Raw genomic sequence first — 5,498 nt, forward strand, 5'->3', positions numbered from 1 at the left:
GAGACTACCCTGGCTAACATGACAAAACCCTGTCTCTACTAAAAATATAAAAATTAGCTAGGCATGGTGGTGGGTGCCTGTAATCCCAGCTACTCGGGAGGCTAAGGTAGGAGAATCGCTTGAACCGGGAAGTGAAGGTTGCAGTGAGCCGAGACTGTGCCACTGCATTCTAGCCTAGGCAACAGAGTGAGACTCGATCTCAAAAAAAAAAATAATTGATATAGGGGCATGGTAAAAACATCTAACATATTTGTAATTGGGACCCAGATGGAGAGAAGAACGGGATAGAACCAATTTTTAAACAAATATTGGCTGAGAATTTTCCAAAAATGATGAAAAACAACAAGCTACCGTGTAAAGAATTTCTCCTCATGCATAGACGTACACAAACACACACACACATACACACACACCTAGCTATATCACAGAAAAACTGCTGAAAATAAAAAAAGGAAAAATCTTAAAAGCAACCAGAGGGAAAAACCCACATTGTTTTCAAAAGAGCAACAATAAAACTGACAGCTAAGCAAGAGAAAAAATGGATAAAGAAAATTGTTAAAGTGCTGAAAGAAAATAATTACCAACTTAAAATGCTATACTCAATGAAAATATCCTTCAAAAGTGAAGGCATAGTAAAGACATTTTAGGGCAAACAAAAACTGAGAGAACTTCTTGTTGGCATAGCTACATTCAAAGAAATACTGGAAGAATTTTTTCAGGCAGAAGATAATCCCAGATGAAAACAGTAATGCAAGACAGAATAAACAGGCTGGGCGTGGTGGCTCACACCTGTAAACCCAGCACCTTGGGAGGCCAAGGCGGGCAGATTACCTGAGGTCAGAAGCTCTAGACCAGCCTGGCCAATATAGTGAGACCCTATCTCTACTAAAAATACAAAAATTAGCAGGACGTGGCAGCGCATGCCTGTAGTCCCAGCTACTGGGGAGGCTGAGGCACAAGAATCACTTGAATCCAGGAGGTGGAAGTTGCAGTGAGCCGAGATCGTGTCACTGCACTCCAGCCTGGGTGACAGAGTGAGACTGTGTTTAAAAAAATAAAAAAAAGAAAGAAATAAACAACACCAAAAGAGTAAAATTTCTAAATTAATATTTACTACATAAAACAATAACACTAATGTCTTACAGAGCTCAAAATATAGAGAGAATTAAATATGTTAACAATAACACAAAAGGCAGGAGAAGGGTAAATGGAGTTAAAGTGTTGTGAGGTTCTTGCATTGTTCAGGATATGACATGTACAGTTGTTCCTCTGTATCTATTAGGGATTTGATCCGGGACTTCCCACAGACACCGAAATCCACAGATGTTCAAGTCCCTTACATGAAATGGCATAGTATTTGCCTATAACCTACGCACATCCTTCCATATACTTTATAGTATACATATCCTTCCATATACTTTATAGATTACTTGTAATACCTAATACACTGTAAGTGCTATGTAACTAGTTGTTTTACTGAATTGCTTAGGGAATAATAACAAGAGAAAAGTCTGTACATGTTCAGTACAGATGACACCATTCATTTTTTTCCCAAATATTTTTGATCAAAGGTTGGTTGAATCCACAGATATGGAACCCATGGATATGGAGGCCAACTCTAGTCATTTAAGATAGGTTATAATAAAATAATGATACATGTTGCAATCTCCAGGCTAATCATTGTGTTCACTTTGGCAGCATATACACTAAAATGGGAAGAATACAGAGAAGATTAGCATGGCCCCTTGAGCAAAGATGGCATGCAAATTCTAGGGTAATCACCAAAGAATAATAAAAGAATGTACAGTTAACAAGCTTTAGAGTAGGGAAGTGGAATAATTTTTTAAATGCATGTACAATCCAAAGAAGGAGAGAAAGGGGAAAAATTAACAACAACAAAAAAAAAGATGGAACAAACAGAAAGTAAATTGTAAGATGATAGGTTTAAATCATAGTATCAGTAATTAAATATAAATGATCCAAAGATGCCAATTAAAAGACAAAGATTGTGAGACTGGATAAAAATAAACCTCAAATATAAGGATATGAAAAGAAAAGTTGTGTGGCAGTTTTAAAACATAGCCACAAATCCTTTGACACCCCTCTCATTAAGAGATGGGGTCTGTCTCCCTTCCCCAATCTGTGTGGGCATGTGGTTTCTTCAACCAATAGAGTACAGAAGAAGTAATACCGTGGGACTTTTGAGGCAAGAGCATAAAAGTCTGTGCAATTTATGCCTTGTTTGGTGAAACAATCACTTTTGGAGCTCTGAGCCCCTGTGTGAGAAATCTGACTACTCAAGTCCGCCATGTTACAAGGCAGTCCAAGTAGGCACTACAATTAACAGTCATAGCTGAGTCCAGTCTCATGTTAGCCCAGTCCAGGTACCAGACGTGTGATTAAAGAAGTCTCCAGATTTAGTCCCCAATCATTCACATCTTTCCAGCCAAGACTCCAGGCAATGTAGAACAGATATAAAGTGTCCTTGCTAAGCTCTGTCCAAATGCTTCACCCACAATACTTATGAGCATAATAAAATGTTTGTTGGTTTACGCCAGTAAGTTTTGGGGTGGTTGGTTATGCAGCAGCACAAAAATGGAAAAAGTTGAAGCTAAAAGGATGAAAAAGATACATCAAGCTAACAATCAAAAGAAAGCTGGTGTAGCTAGACAAATATCAGACAAAGTAAACTTTAAGGCAAGCAGTTTTACTGAGTGATACTTCCTAACAATAAAGGGATCAATTCAATAAAAAATTGCAAGTCTAACTTTGTATACACATAATAACGTAGCCTCAAAATAAACAAAGCAAAAACTGACAGAAGAACTAAGGGAGAAAAATTCAGATCCACAAGTACTGTTGGAAATGTTAACATACCTAAGTAAATTTTAAAGTATTGAAGTAATACAAAGGATATTTTCTGATGACAATGAAGTTGAGCAAGAAGTCCAAAACAGAAAGATAACTAGAAAATCCCCAGATATTCAGAAATTAAGGAATATACTTTTCTAAATAACGCATGAGTAAAAGTGAAAAAAACTCAGTAAAATATCAAACTGCTAGTTAACAAAAAAAAAATACCACTAATAACAAAAAAAGGCAAGTCACAGAATGGGAGAAAATATTTGCAATATATATATATGGAAATCAGAAAATATTTTTAACTGAATGGCAATGAAAATAACATATCACAAATTATTGGATGCAACTATAGCCAGGCATGGTGGCTCACTTCTGTAATCCCAATACTTTGGGAGGCCAAGGTGGGAAGATCACTTGAGCCCAGGAGTTCAAGACCAGCCCAGCCAACAGCAAAAAGCAAAACCCCATCTCTACAAAAAATACAAAAATTAGCTGGGTATAGTGGTGCACACCTGTAGTCCCAACTACTCAGGAGGCTGATGTGGGAGTATCACTTAGGCCTGGGAGGTCAAGGCCACAGTGAGCAGTGTTCATGCCACTGGACTCCAGCCTGGGCTATAGCACGAGATCTTGTTTCAAAAAAAAAAGAAGTTATTGAATAAAACTAAAATAGAGACAAAGGGAAATATATAGCCCGCTATAGCCCACTACAACTACCAATATGGCTGAAAACGTTTTTTAACTAACAATACCAAATATTGGAAAACTGTTTGACGTATCTATTATAACATGTACCTATGTGGTGACATAGCAATTACACTCCTGTTATATCCAACCTTAATGAGTAAATATGTGTCCCAAAAGATGTGGACAGGAGAGTTCATGGCAGGTTTCTTAGTAGCCAGAAAATGGACACAACACAAATACCCATGAATAATAAAATGAGTGAACAAATTGCATGGTTTATTCTACAGTGGAATACTCCTCAACCACAAAAAAAGAATGAACTACTGATGCATACAACAACATGGAGGAATCTTGCAAATAGAATGTTGCCCGAAAGACAAGAGTACATACTTAACAATTCCAAAACTAATCTACACTGACATATACGAGAACAGTGATTACCTTGGGATGGGGGTTGAGGGAGGACTGACTGAGAAGGCACATTTCTAGAGTACAAATAATATACTATGACTTAATCCAGGTGTGGTTACATAAGTGTATAGTCTATAAAAATTAATCAAGTTGTATCCTTAAAATCTGTGCATTTTATTATTATGTATGTTGTACTTTAATTTTTTAAATGAAGCTTTTTTGAAAAAGCAAAATGAAAATAAACATAAAATTCCAGAAAGTGGCTGGGCACGATGGTTCACAGCTATAAGCCCAGTACTTCAGGAGGCTGAGGCAGGTGGATCACCTGAGGTCAGGAGCTCGAGACCAGCCTGGCCAACATGGTGAAACCTCATCTCTACTAAAGATACAAAAATTAGGGCAGATGTGGTGGCTTACACCTGTAATCCCAGCACTTTGGGAAGCCGAGGCGGGTAGGTCACGAGGTCAGGAGTTCAAGACCAGTCTGGCCAACGTGGTGAAACCCCATCTCTACTAAAAATACAAAAATTAGCTGGGAGTGGTGGCAGGCGCCTGTAATCCCAGCTACTCGGGAGGCTGAGGCAGGAGAATCACTTGAACCCGAGAGGCAGAGGTTGCAGTGAGCCGAGATTATGCCACCGCACTCTAGCCTGGGCAAAAAGAGCGAAACTCCTTCTCAAAAAAATAAAATTAAATTAAATAACACTCCAGAAAGTGGTCATTTCTGGAGCGGAGATCAGAAGATAGAAGAGGAGAGGCTAACAGTCATATATACAATGCGTATACCCTTCTGTATGCATCAAATATTAAATGCTAACAAACACATTATATTAGTAAAAACAAATTCTTCAAATATTTACCACGCATGTACTGAACTCCGGAAGAATTTTAAAAGCAAAATGAATATAAATGACTCTCACTGATGTTTAAATACATGAAGACAATTGCATTAATTTAATAAGTGCCCTCCTAGCGTCATGCTGATTGTACCTTCAAGAGACCACTTTGTATGACGTAGGCCATAAGCATGACAGGCATTATTGAATGCATACTGTCTGTTGGGCACAGTTGTGAATGCTTTACATGCATTTAATTGTCATATAACCATATGAGGCCAGTACTGTTATCACCCCAATTTAACAGATGGGGAAACACACACAGGGAGTTCAAGTGATTTGCTGGTGGCCTCACAGCAGGCAAGCAGTCGAGCCAGCATTTGAAGCTTGCTTTTGAATGGCTGTCTGGTTTCAGAGCCTACTCACTCTACCTCTGCACCATTCTGCCTCTTTTAAGGAGCACAGCTCCCATTTCTGGGAGTTTTCCACCATACCCCTGACTTCTGAAGAGGACTGAAATGGAGTTGCAGGGTGTCCATAGAGAGGGGGCTTGTGACATGTCTGTAATTACAATGACAGTGAATTGCACTGTCATCACTGACAATGACAATCATAATAAACATTGAGCCCACATTGTTCTATATCACAGAATATATTAAAAAGTTGCTATGATTAAACAATTAACAAATTTTTTAATTCCAG

General features: G+C 38.3%; 1 non-coding gene across 1 annotated transcript; it reads left to right on the forward strand.

Annotated features, from left to right (window-relative positions):
• Positions 1–1,682: 1,682 nt before the first annotated feature.
• LOC111544209 lies at positions 1,683–1,790 on the forward strand. Its single transcript, XR_002732071.1, has one exon. It is a non-coding gene; the product is annotated as a U6 spliceosomal RNA (small nuclear RNA).
• Positions 1,791–5,498: the final 3,708 nt, after the last annotated feature.

The sequence above is a fragment of the Piliocolobus tephrosceles genome, chromosome 7 (genome assembly GCF_002776525.5).
Source record: "Piliocolobus tephrosceles isolate RC106 chromosome 7, ASM277652v3, whole genome shotgun sequence".
Classification (NCBI taxonomy): Eukaryota; Metazoa; Chordata; class Mammalia; order Primates; family Cercopithecidae; genus Piliocolobus; species Piliocolobus tephrosceles.